The sequence below is a fragment of the Salmo salar genome, chromosome 05, assembly GCF_965601325.2.
Source record: "Salmo salar chromosome 05, fSalSal1, whole genome shotgun sequence".
NCBI classification, from domain to species: domain Eukaryota; kingdom Metazoa; phylum Chordata; class Actinopteri; order Salmoniformes; family Salmonidae; genus Salmo; species Salmo salar.
Window position 1 is genome coordinate 24,146,119 of NC_138295.1, and position 14,545 is coordinate 24,160,663.

The following is a 14,545-nucleotide window of genomic DNA, read 5'->3' on the forward strand; positions in this document are numbered from 1 at the left end:
TGAGAGTAGTACTCTTAAGCTTCCCTCCTGCTTTAATAACTCAGTGACTCAAATCTCAGTCTGGATTCTGAGTAGTACACCAGCTCTTGTATTGTAGAGCTTGTTCCCCATTCCTGTAGGCCTATGCTGATAGAGCATGACATCACATCCTGTCTCATGGCACTTTATAGGAAAGGCTTTGTCACCAACACGAGGGCTATAATTGCTTTTCGTCATGTGTCGCCACGCACGGATTTGTTTGTTGTGTTCCTTCCCTCACTCTTCCTTTTCCAGCTAGGGCATTCTGGGAAATGTCAACCGTTGCACAAAGCGCAAACACCCCAAAACTACTCCCCTGGCCTACTTTGAAACAACTGTCTGTGGCGCAATGGTTTGATTTTATTTTTCTCCAACCACCACTCTAATCTAATGTGGAGTGCATTTTTCACTGTTGACTGTCTGTCTTTGCTTTTCGTCTCGGTCTTGTATGTGCGTGTTTAAGGATGTGTGTGAATGGAGTGACAATGAAATGTGGAACTATCACAAGTTCGTTTAGTTTTTAGGATATCTAATACACTCAGTCAAATGCAATAAAAAAATAGGTACCAGTTGTATTACGGGAAGGATTAGGATATTTAGGACTTGGGATAAAGGGATCTTTGTAACACTTTATTTTACGGTCCCTTAATAAACCATTTATAAACAGGTTGTAAAGAGTTTAATCCCCATTTATTCATCATTATTCCTTCATTTGTAAATGTCAATAAGCAATCTCTAAATAGTAATTTATGCATTTATAAACACTATTTGAAATGATTTATTAATTATTTATAAAATAATGAATAAGGTGTTTGATTATAGTATGTTCACAATTTGTAAATTATTAATAATGTAATACTAATGTACTTAGAAATCAGCTATAAAGGAGTAATTGTTAACTCATCAGATTATTTATAAGGCATTTGTTAATGGTTGATTAATGGTTTGACTCACCATTTATATACTAATTTATGAATCTATTTATATATGTCATTAATGGTTTATGTATTAATTGTTTGAGTTTTTAAATGTGAGTAAAAGCACTTACTAATACCTCAGCTGATCATTAATGTAGATCCTTATAAACCATTTACAAATTATTAATCAACTACTTTGCAGCCCCTAATTTAAAGTGTGCACTATATATACTTTATAAACGTTTATAAATTGCTTTTTTACTCCCCCAAATCTGGCTACGTTAGACAGTACCTGATGCATCACCAATGGCTAAAAATAACCTAAAGCACCATTCTCTACCAACTGAGCTATATAGGACCATATGTGTAGTGCTATGGCCGTTTAACAGGCCCCGATAAATCCAAATAACCCACAATGGGGTGTCTACATTTTAACGTTCACATAAATCCATTTATTATACACCATCACAAATAAATCCATTTTTTTCTTTAGGCAGGTCTTAAAAAACATTGATATTAGAAAAACGTACTAGTATTTTTTTCTGAAATTATTAATACAGCAGTTCACACAGGTTTATTTGGGAGAGATTCAGACCTCCAATTTCCCGGCCGCCAATCGCCGTGCTCCGAAGCGCCTCTCACTCACATGGCTCCCTCAGGTATCTCAATGAAATATTCTAAACATTCTCTGGGACACTTGTGGGACGCGATAGATCCCAAATGAATACAATCACTGTATAATAAAAAAAACTTTTAAAAGCAATAAGGCTGATGCAACAGATCAGAACGTTTATGTCACGAGTGCTCCCTCTCCGGCCTATAGGTCACCAGGCTGCTCGTTAGGGCGCATACCTATCACAAGCGTTAGGTGCATAATGACACTCACCTGGACTCCATCACCTCCTTGATTACCTGCCCTATATAGATATGTCACTCCCTTTGGTTTCTTCCCCAGTCGTCATTGTTCCTGTTCTATGTCGGTGCGCTCTTCGTGTTTCTTGTTTTGTTCTTTTATTAATTAAATGCATTCACTCCCTGAACTTGCTTCCCGACTTTCGGCGTACATCGTTACAGAATAACGACTCGTCAAAGGGAAGCATTAGGGAGTGTTTTTTTGTTTTGTTTTTGTGTTGGGGGGGATGTCGGGTCCGGGTGTTGGAGCCGGAGCTACCTGGGAGGCCTCGTGCCTCCCATGCCTCAGCGGGTTCGATGGGCTCCCATACTGACGCTGGGTGAACAGGTTCCGGTGCCTCTTCATCTCATTATACGCAGGCAATATTTGGCCGTATCTATAAAGTATTCACCCCCTTGCTATTTTTCCTATTTTGTTGCCTTACAACCTGGAATTGAACTAGATTTTTGGGGGGGTTTGTATCATTTTATTTACACAACATGCCTACCACTTTGAAGATGCAACATATATTTTTATTGTGAAACAAACAAGAAATTAGACAGAAAAACTGAACTTGAGCATGCATAACTATTCAATAGTCAATACTTTGTAGAGCCACCTTTTGCAGCAGTTTATTTATTTATTTCACTTTTATTTAACCAGGTAGGCCAGTTCTCATTTACAACTGCGACCTGGCCAAGATAAAGCAAAGCAGTGCGACAAAAACAACAACACCGAGTTACACATGGGATAAATAAATGTACAGTCAATAACACAATATACAAATCTATATACAGTGTGCAAATTTAGTAAGATTAGGGAGGTAGGCAATAAATAGGCCATAGTGGCAAAATAATTACAATTTAGCATTAACACTGGAGTGATAGATGTGCAGATGATGATGTGCAAGTAGAGATACTGGGGTGCAAAAGAGCAACAACAAAAAAATGACAATATGGGAGGTAGGGTGGGCTATTATGAGGTAGTTGAGTGGGCTATTTACAGATGAGCTGTGTACAGGTGCAGTGATCGGTAAGCTGCTCTGACAGCTGATGCTTATAGTTAGTGAGGGAGAAATAAGTCTCCAGCTTCAGTGACTTTTGCAATTCGTTCCAGCCATTGGCAGCAGAGAACTGGAAGGAAAGGCGGCCAAAGAGTTGTTGGCTTTGGGGATGACCAGTGAAATATACCTGCTGGAGCATGTGCTACGGTTGGGTGTTGCTATGGTGACCAGTGAGCTGAGATAAGGCACAAAGACTTAGATGACCTGGAGCCAGTGGGTTTGGCGACGAATATGAAGCGAGGGCCAGCCAGCGAGAGCATACAGGTCACAGTGGTGGGTAGTATATGGGGCTTTAGTGACAAAACGTATGGCACTGTGATAGACTACATCCAATTTGCTGAGTAGAGTGTTGGAGGCTATTTTGTAAATGACATCGCATAAGTCAAGGATCGGTAGGATAGTCAGTTTTACGAGGGTATGTTTGGCAGCATGAGTGAAGGAGGCTTTGTTGTGAAATAGGAAGCCGATTCTAGATTTGGTTTTGGATTGGAGATGCTTAATGTGAGTCTGGAAGGAGAGTTTACAGTCTAACCAGACACCTAGGTGTTTGTCGTTGTCTACATATTCTAAGTCAGAACCGTCCAGAGTAGTGATGCTAGTCGGGCGGGCGGGTGCAGTCAGCGATCGGTTGAAGAGCATGCATTTAGTTTTACTAGCACTTAAGAGTTTGAGGCCATGGAACAAGTGTTGTATGGCATTGAAGCTTGTTTGGTGGTTTGTTAACACAGTGTCCAAAGAAGGGCCATATGTATACAGAATGGTGTCATCTGCGTAGAGGTGGATCAGAGAATCACCAGCAGCAAGAGCGGTTACAGCTGCAAGTCTCTTGGGGTATGTCTCTATAAGCTTGGCACATCTAGCCACTGGGATTTCTGCCCATTCTTCAAGGCAAAACTGCTCCAGCTCCTTTAATTTGGATGGGTTCTGCTGGTGTACAGAAATCTTTAAGGCATACCACAGATTCTCAATTAGATTGAGGTCTGGGCTTTGACTAGGCCATTCCAAGACATTTAAATGTTTCCTCTATAACCACTCGAGTGTTGCTTTAGCAGTATGCTTAGGGTCATTGTCCTGCTGGAAGGTGAACCTCCATCCCAGTCTCAAATCTCTTGAAGACTGAAACAGGTTTCCCTCAAGAATTTCCCTGTATTTAGCGCCATCCATCATTCCTTCAATTCTGACCAGTTTCCCAGTCCTTGCCGATGAAAAACATCCTGACAGCATGACGCTGCCACCACAATGCTTCACTGTGGGGATAGTGTGTTGAGAGGTGTTGGGTTTGCGCCAAGACATAGCGTTTTCCTTGATGGACAAAAAGCTGAATTTTTGTCTCATCTAACCAGAGTACCTTCCATATGTTTGGGGAGTGTCCCACATGCCTTTTGGCGAATATCAAACGTGTTTGCTTATTTTTTTCTTAAACAATGTATTTTTTCTGCGCCAGACATAGGGTTTTCCTTGATGGCCAGAAAGTTACATTTTTGGCCATCAAAAATGGTGGTGAATACATATGCATGCACCACTTTTCCATTTTTATTTTTTCATTTCACTTGTTTATGTCCATTACATGAAATCTAAATAAAAATACATTTTAGTTCCAGGTTCTAAGGCAACAAAATAGGAAAAATGCTAAGGGGGTGAATACATTTGCAAGCCACTGTATCTCAATCGCTCCCAAGCAAGCGCTACCTGCCGCCCCATCTCTACTTATGGAATCCAAATTGTTTCCCATTTGAAATATTTGGGAGTAGATATGTTTCCTCCTTTAGGTAAACCATTGGCAGAAACTTTAAAGTAACGCTCAAATCAATTCAATCCGACCTCTGTCGATGGAATAATATCCCAGTTACTTTAACCGGCAGAATATCTATTGTCAAAATGAATATATTGGCACGGCTGAATTTCTGTAGTTCAATGCATACTCTCACCGATATCATGGACAGTAATGGTTTGTGAAAATTCCAAGATTGGAAAGATATATACACGTTACCAGGCTACTCCTTTTTTCTATATAATTTAGGTCAGCTATGCTGGCCTTTGGAGTCCCTTGGGAAACCCAGCTACCGAAACATCCAATGATGGGATTTAAAAATGTATGATCTGGGCTCCCGAACAGACTGATCTCCATATATATATAAACAACTTTTGGAAAGCTCATATTCTGTGCTAGCCATTAAAAAAGTATGGTCCACACATCTAATTGAATCTGAACCACACTTTAACTGGACCAGAATATGGAAAAATTGGCATCCTGTAATCCGAACAACCAATTGATACATTTTAAGTTTGTTCACAGACTGTATTTAACACCAAGGAAACATTTGACAATTCAATTGGCCACAATTCCCAACTGTTCACTGAGTCCGCTAAATCAGGTAGGCACATTCCTTCATATGATGTGGGAGAGCCCTGTAGTTATGTGGTTCTGGGACAGAGTTGCAAAATTCATTTCAAAGTGCATGAATTTAAATATTAAATGATTTCCATCTACTATGTTAATTAACGATAATTGCCCTTTGAATTTCTCAATCAGTGACGATTGTTGTGAAAATGTACCATGAAAACGTACCTCAATCCAGGGTTGGAAGGGGTCGCTGTACATGCAATTATTCCATTATCCAAGCTGCAAAATAGAGAAGATTGGAATACTGCTAGTTTTCAATTAAACTGCCTTTTTCGTCTGCAAGCTAGACTAGCTATTGGCCCATTGACAGAGCTGGTGTAACTGAGTCAGGTTTGTAGGCCTCCTTGCTCGCACACGCTTTTTCAGTTCTGCCCACAAATTTCTATAGGATTGAGGTCAGGGCTTTGTGATGGTCACTCCAATACCTTGACTTTGTTGTCCTTAAGCCATTTTGCCACAACTTTGGAAGTATGCTTGGGGTCATTGTCCATTTGGAAGACCCATTTGCGTCCAAGCTTTAACTTCCTGACTGATGTCTTGAGATGTTGCTTCAATATATCCACCTAATTTTCCTGCCTCATGATGCCATCTATTTTTTGAAGTGCACCAGTCCCTCCTGCAACAACATAATGCTGCCAGCCACGTGCTTCACGGTTTGGATGGTGTTCTTCGGCTTGCAAGCCTCCCCCTTTTTCCTCATTATGGCCAAACAGTTCTATTTTTGTTTCATCAGACCAGAAGACTTTTCTCCAAAAAGTATGATCTTTGTCCCCATGTGCAGTTGCAAACCGTAGTCTGGCTTTTTTATGGTGGTTTTGGATCAGTGGCTTCTTCCTTGCTGAGCGGCCTTTCAGGTTATGTCGATATAGGACTCATTTTACTGTGGATATAGATACTTTTGTCCCTGTTTCCTCCAGAATCGTCACAAGGTCCTTTGCTGTTGTTCTGGGATTGATTTGCACTTTTCACACCAAAGTACGTTCATCTCTAGGAGACAGAACGCGTCTCCTTCCTGAGTGGTATGATGGCTGCGTGGTCCCATGGTGTTTATACTTGCGTACTATTGTTTGTACACATGAACGTGGTACCTTCAGGCATTTGGAAATTGCTCCCAAGGATGAACCAGACTTGTGGAGGTCTACAATTTTTTTTCTGGGATCTTTGCTGATTTCTTTTGATTTTCCCATGATGTCAAGCAAAGAAGCACTGAGTTTGAAGGTAGGCCTTGAAATACATCCACAGGTACACCTCCAATTGACTCAAATGATGTCAATTAGCCTGTCAGAAGCTTCTAAAGCCATGACATCCTTTTCTGGAATTTTCCAAGCTGTTTAGAGGCACAGTCAACTTAATGTATGTAAACTTCTGACCCACTGGAATTGTGATGCTGTGAATTAATCTGTCTGTAAACAATTGTTGGAAAAATGATTGTGTCATGCACAAAGTAGATGTCCTACCCGACTTGCCAAAACTATAGTTAATTAACCTCTCTGGCGCAGGCGTGCCGCTAGCGACCCACCTCGACAACATCCGGTGAAATTGCAGAGCGCGAAATTCAAAATACAGAAATAGACATAATAAACATTCATAAAAATACAAGTGTTATACATCGGCTTAAAGATTAACTTCTTGTTAATCCAGCCGCTTTGTCAGATTTCAAAAAGGCTTTACGGCAAAAGCATACCATGCGATTATCTGAGGACAGCACCTCGCTTACAAAAGCATACATACATTTTCCAACCAAGTATAGGAGTCACGAAAGTCAGAAATAGCAATAAAATGAATCACTTACCCTTTGAAGATCTTAATCTGGTTGCAGTCACAAGAGTCCCAGCTACACAATAAATGTTTGTTTTGTTCGATAAAGTCCCTCTTTATATCCCAAAAACTCTGTTTTGTTGGCGCGTTTTGTTCAGTAATCCACTGGCTCAAAGGCGGTCAAAACATGCAGACGAATACATCCTAATAGTACCGGTAAAGTTCGTTGAAACATGTCAAACGATGTTTATAATTCATCTTCAGGTTGTCAATGGTTGTCAATGGTCCCGTGTGGCTCAGTTGGTAGAGCATGGTGTTTGCAACACCAGGGTTGTGTGTTCGATTCCCACGGGGGACCAATACGGGAAAAAATGTATGAAATGTATGCATTCACTACTGTCAGTCGCTCTGGATAAGAGCGTCTGCTAAATGACTAAAATGTAAATGTAAAATGTCAATTGTCTAATTAATTGATAATATTTCAACTGGACAATAGCGTATTGAATAGAAAAGAAAAAGAACGAAGGGCGCGCACACAGTCACGCGCACAAAACCAGCACTGCATGCTTCCTTAGTCCCCTGACAGAAAGGTGTCATTCTTCTTCATTTTTCAGAAAACAAGCCTGAAACAATGTCTAGAGACTGTTGACATCTAGTGGAAGCCATAGGAACTGCAATCTGGGTCCTAACCCATTAGATACTCAATAGGCATTCAATTGAAAACCACCCACATAAAAAAAATCACACTTCCTGGATGGATTTTTCTCAGGTTTTCGCTTGCCATATCAGTTCTCTTATAGTTACAGACATTATTTGAACAGTTTTGGAAACGTTAGAGTGTTTTCTATCCAAATCCACCAATTATATGCATATCCTAGCTTCTGGGCCTGAGTAACAGGCAGTTTACTTTGGGCACGTCATTCATCCGAATTTCCGAATACTGCCCCCTGTCACTAAAAAGTTAACAAGAAATTTGTGGAGTGGTTGAAAAATGAGTTTTAATGAGTCCAACCTAATTGTATGTAAACTTCCGACTTCAACTGTACCGTTCATGTATTATAGATCACTTACACTAGTGGATTAAGAATAGCTTAATAAAGCAGTGAGAACAACACAACCAAAATATTACATTAACATCTTGCAGTGGCAAGAAAAAGTATGTGAACCCTTTGGAATTACCTGGATTTCTGAATAAATTTGACATAACATTTGATCTGGTCTTCATCTAAGTCACAACAATAGACAAACTCAGTGTGCTTAAACTAATAACACACAAATTATTGTATTGTTCTTGTCTATATTGAATACATCATTTAAACATTGACAGTGTAGGTTGGAAAAAGTATGTGAACCCCTAGGCTAATGACTTCTCCAAAAGCTAATTGGATTCAGGAGTCAACTAACCTGGTGTTAAATCAATAAAATGAGATTAGAGATTTTGGTTAGAGCTTTTATGGGTTAGAACCCATAAAACACACTCACAAAATGTGAGTTTGCTATTCACAAGAAGCATTGCCTGATGTGAACCATGCCTCGAACAAAAGAGATCTCAGAAGACCTAAGATTAAGTATTGTTGCCTTGCATAAAGATGGAAAGGGTTACAAAAGTATCTTTATAAGTCAGTCCACGGTATTACAAATTGTCTATAAATGGAGAAATTTCAGCACTGTTGCTACTCTCCTTAGGAGTGGCCGTCCTGCAAAGAGGACTACAAGAGCACAGCGCAGAATGCTCAGTGATGTTAAGAAGAATTCTAGAGTGTCAGCTAAAGACTTACAGAAATCTCTGGAACATGCTAACATCTCTGTTGACAAGTCTACAATACGTAAAACACTAAACAAGAATGGTGTTCATGGGAGGACACAATGGAAGAAGCCACTGCTGTCCAAAAAAAACATTGCTGCACGTCTGAAGTTTGCAAAAGAGCACCTGGATATTCTGCAGCGCTACTGGTTTGAACAGAAGAAAATGTGCCTTCTGGAGTGGCCCAGTCAGTCCTGACCTCAACCCAATTGAGATGCTGTGGCATGACCTCAAGAGAGCGGTTCACACCAGACATCCCAAGAATATTGTGGAACTGAAACAGTTTTGTAAAGAGGAAGGGTCCAAAATTCCTCCTGGCCGTTGTGCAGGACTGATCCGCAACTACAGAAAACATTTGGTTGAGGTTATTGCTGCTATAGGAGGGTCAACCTCTTATTAAATACAAGGGTTCACATACTTTTTCCAACCTGCACTGTGAATGTTTACACGGTGTGTTCAATAAAAACATGACAAATTATAATTGTTTGTGTGTGTCTATTGTTGTGACTTAGATGAAGATCAGATTAAATTTTATGACCAATTTATGCAGAAATCCAGGTAATTCTAAAGGGTTCACATACTCTTTATTCCCACTGTATAGAGCTCCTCCCGCCAGCATCCACTGATATATAGTATATACTGTATGTATGGCCTTCTATCCTATAGAGTTCTGATAAGACATTCACAACCCAGTTGTTAGTTTCTCTGTATGTAGCTTCTTCACTTCTCCCTGCATGGCACTGCTCCTCACACTCCTGTCCTGACAAACCACATTAGATACATACAATCTGCTGCACCCCGCATTCGCAATGTGTTATTGTATTCTGCTAAGTATGTATCTGTGTGCATGTCTTTATATTGTCGAGATAGAGGCCTGAATAGGTGGTGTAATAAACAGCTGTGTGGCTTAACCCCATTAGGTTACGACAGGTATGGTGTAACTAGGGCTGTGGCAGTCATGAAATTTTGTCCGCAGGTGATTGTCAAGCAAATAACTGCCGATCTTACGGTAATTGACCTTTAATTAACATAAACACATTTAGCATCTCCTGGCTTCCACACATAACCTACAAGCCACTGATGCAAACCTTTGGAATATCTACATTTTAAAAAGTAAAAAAATCCGTAGCCTAAACCATCACAACAACTCCATTATGTATTTTAGACAGGTCTAAAGAAACATGATATGAAAAAAATGTAGTCTATTTCAGAAAAACAGAATAGCATACTCCTTGTCCTTATGTCAGGCCCTGATCTTGCTATGCCATATGGCTGTGGGCTACACTAGTTCATTTAGCAGACAAGATTTGCTTAGAATTCCATGGCATTATTTTAAATCATTTTAAAGTATGAAGAATACAATTGAACATAGTTTAATAAAAAATCTCCAAACGATTTCTGAGGGAGTGCGCACATGTGGCTATTCTGTGTTGTCGGTTTACAAAGAAACAGATCTTCCTAAATTCTTTAATTTAGAGTTATTTATGCAACTTTAGTTGTGATCAAAACATATAGCCCAACGTTTGTATTATTAATACATTCTAAGGCTGCATGATGCGACTATTATGATGATTTGAAAAAGTCACATGAAAGGCATGAGCTCTGCTTTATTATTTGCGCAGGCTGTACACACTTCATCAGTCTCTCATTCACAATTTGACAAGCCGTTAATTATGCCTCGAATTTCCCGGCGACATCCCCTTTGTGTGGCCGTAATGCCCACTAAAACAATCCATGCCTTTTGCGGCAAGTGGCCATTGTGCCCTTGGGCTGAATATAATAATTATAATTCCCTTCTCCCGGCTGCGTGCTCCGAAGCACCTCTGACTCACATGGCTCATTTCTTAATAGCCTGTTATGTAATCGGGTCTTTCTCACAGGATACAAGTGAAGAAACAAATCGGGAACGCAACTGCACGTGTCCTTATCCAATTCCGAGGCACACATTGAAGATATTGGAAGAACTGTCCACATTTACTTTTCATCAGCTAACAAGATGAGTAGTCCTGACGAACAGCAAAGCACTAGCCTATCAACTTTTGACAATATACTATCCACCATAGTTCAAAAGTTGACCAATTATTTTCTGTGCGAGAAATTTATATTCCAAACATAATCTGGGACAGTTGTGGGATATGATAGATCCCAAATTAATACAACCACTAGCATCAAAAAATATTTTTTTAAGCAATGAGCCTGACGCAACAGATCAGAACATTTAGCTTAAAATGTTGATAAACTATTAGGCTATTTCTTCACATTATAAGCACAGCAATGTGCAGATGGTAGAAGGCTTTAAGAGCGAATGTACCAAAATTCAATCATTTAGCGGGAAAACACCTTTCTCAAAAATGACTGCAAATGCGATTATGCATGTAATGCTTTTATTATAAAGGTGCATTTTTATGGTGAAAATTAACTTCCCCAAATGTGAAACTCACGCGCTGCGTATGTATGCCAGTTAGGCTCTACAGTCGTTGTAAAGTGGATTAATGTGCTTCGTTTTAAGAAGTTATTTAGCCATTTTAGTTGTGATACAAACCATATTGGGCTATGGGCTAGGCTGCATGAGGTGTGCGACTATGATTTGAAGAAGTCGCAAAGAAACGTCATGCGCCGTTTCTTGCCTTACTGCACACAAGCTGGGCAATATTCACAAGTGATAATATATCGCTAATATTGTCACCTATCAGGCTATTATTTATTTATTTGTTTTCTTCTTTATTTTTGCCCCTTTTTCTCCCCAATTTCGTGGTATCCAATTGGTAGTTAGAGTCTTGTCTCATCGCTGCAACTCTCGTACGGACTCGAGAGGTGAAGGTCGAGAGCCGTGCTTCCTCCAAAACACGACCCAACCAGGCCACACTGCTTTTTGACACAATGCCTACTTAACCCGGAAGCCAGCCTCACCAATGTGTCGGAGGAAGGAAGCACCGTACACCTGGTGGCCGTGTTAGCATGCACTGCGCCCGGCCCACCACAGGAGTCGCTAGTGCGCATTGGGACAAGGACATCCCTCCCCTAACCCGGACGACGCTGGGCCAATTGTGCGCTGCCCCATGTGTCTCCCGGTCGTGGCCGACTGCGACAGAGCCTGGACTCGAACCCAGAATCTCTAGTGGCACAGCTAGCACTGCGATGCAGTGCCTTAGACTACTGCAGCACTCGTGAGGCTCCAATCAGACTATTCTTGATTTAATCTTGTCTTTACATATACTAAATAATATATGTGTGAAATTAGTTTTGATTTAGAATAGACCATTATCCTGCACCTGTCTCGAAACAGAGGTAGCAGGAAAAAGGGCATATCATTTATGCACTTAAATAGCGAATGGAGGATGCTTTTCCTGTGGTTCATTTTCATGTCAGACAGGTAGGCTATTTAATCCTGATGAAAAATAAAGCAATGTGCGTAATATTAGGCAAGTTGAGAAATAAATATAGTAGGCCTAGCCTATAGAAATCTGATGGGATCCTCCTCTTTTTAATAGAGGCCATCATTGTTTTTTCATGCAATTGTATAGAAATGTTGAGCAGCATGAGCTCATGGGCTCCCATGAAGTGTTTGATTTGATTTTCAATTACATTTGCATGGACAATAGAGTGCTTAGTACCAGGCAGTTAGCAAGTTTGGTAGGCTACTAATGACCATCAGCAGCATCAGAGCTTGGAGAAGCCTAATTACCGTGACTAAACAGTCACGTAGAATTTGACTGCCGTCATGACTCGTGACCGCAGGTGTGGCGGTAATACGGTCACCATAACAGCACTAGGTCTAACCCCATTAGGTTACGACAGGTATGGTGGGTCAGAGAATCATTTTGACATATGAAGGCTCCCAAGGATTGTGTGGGAAATGGGTTCTGGAATGAACGCACCATTCTGTAAAGGAAAATTGAATTACATTTCTATCATATTGCGAGCGGTTAGAGCGCTGATCTTTAGGCGCACTTGGAGGAGTCCAAAATGGCACCCTATTCCCTATATAGTGCACTACTTTTGACCAGAGCCCTACAGGCCATAATCAAAAGGAGTGCACTACATGTGAATAGGGTGCCCTTTGGGATGCAATCAGAACTTCACCGGCTGGGAAAATAAAGAATCAAGCTCTCCCACCACCAATGGGTGATTTTACGATTAAAGGTGCCTTCTTCCGAATCACTGATAAGCTGTCTTTTGGAGGAGGCTGTTGCTATTTTGGCTAGAACGGAGGGGGAAAATTGCCAATATTTGAGTGTCAGCTTTTGGAGAGTGATGGTGTTATTTCTAGGTCAGGACAATGGCGGTTTCTCTGTGCTTCTCCCTTCCTCGTTTTATTTTCATTTTCATCACATTCCAACGTACAACTAACTCAGAACTGACAAGAACTCAGCACAGAAATCCCTCCCTCTGAGACAACAGCACTTGAGTTCATTTCATGATGTCCACAGAATCTACGCCTCCTGCTTAGTCATGTATGCTGTAATCTCACAGTTTCAAAGTGTGATTATCATCCCAAGAATGAGCGTCACATACAAGAGTTTCACTCAGTATCTGAGAAGCTTCTTGGTTTACATTGGAGGAGTCCGTTCGAAAGCAGTTTGTCTTTCTTCACCATTGTTCAGATGGAACTGTACTCCCTCACACTTCCTTAAGAGTCTATATGAACATTACGAAGAGGCTGGTGCATAACGAGGAGGCACCAATCCCAATTAAAGACAATTTCCATAACATTTCCAACATCTCTGCTTCTCCAATTGTGTGGAAGGTAACAAGCCCTTGTGAGGTCATCATAACCTACTTGATGCAATTACAGAAGCCAGTCCTAATTGACAGAGACAGTGATTGGATTGACAGAGTTTAGAACCAGATATTCTGGTGTGTGGGTGCACGTGTGTTCATTCTTCTCAACCAGACATGCTATACAGTAGGTATGATGTGTGGGTCAATTCAGGCTACATGATTTCCAGCAAATAGTCTTTTTTCCTTCTTTTCAATTTTTTAAAATGTTTATTTCACCTTTATTTAACCAGGTAGGCTAGTTGAGAACAAGTTCTCATTTGCAACTGCGACCTGGCCAAGATAAAGCATAGCAATTCGACACATACAACAACACAGAGTTACACATGGAATAAACAAAACATACAGTCAATAATACAGTAGAACAAAAGAAAACAAAACGTCTATATACAGAGTGAAAATTAGGTAAGTTAAGGCAATAAATAGGTCATGGTGGCGAAGTAATTACAATATAGCATTTAAACACTGGAATGGTAGATGTGCAGAAGATGAATGTGCAAGTAGAGATACTGGGGTGCAAAGGAGCAAGATAAATAAATAAATACAGTATGGGGATGAGGTAGGTAGATAGATGGGTTGTTTAATTAGAAAGTCTCAATTCAATTCAGAAAACATTATTTATTCTCAAGGGGCTTAACGTCACTAGTGTTAAAGTGGTAGTGCAGGCCAAAACAAAACTATGACTACAATAGTCATTTACAACATGAACAATGTCTACACTGTATTTCTGATCAATTTGATGTTACTTTAATGGACAAAAAATGTGCTTTTCTTTCAAAAACAAGGACATTTCGAAGTGACCCCAAACTTTTGAACGGTAGTATAGATAGGCTACATAACCAACATCAATCAACGGTATATAGATAGGCTACGTAACCAACAACAATCAACGGTATATAGATAGGCTACA

General features: G+C 40.3%; 1 protein-coding gene across 5 annotated transcripts in view; it reads left to right on the top strand.

Annotated features, from left to right (window-relative positions):
* diaph2 (diaphanous-related formin 2) overlaps window positions 1–14,545 on the top strand; it is a 754,395-nt gene that overhangs the window by 669,810 nt on the left and 70,040 nt on the right. The gene's annotated exons all lie outside the window — the stretch shown is intronic.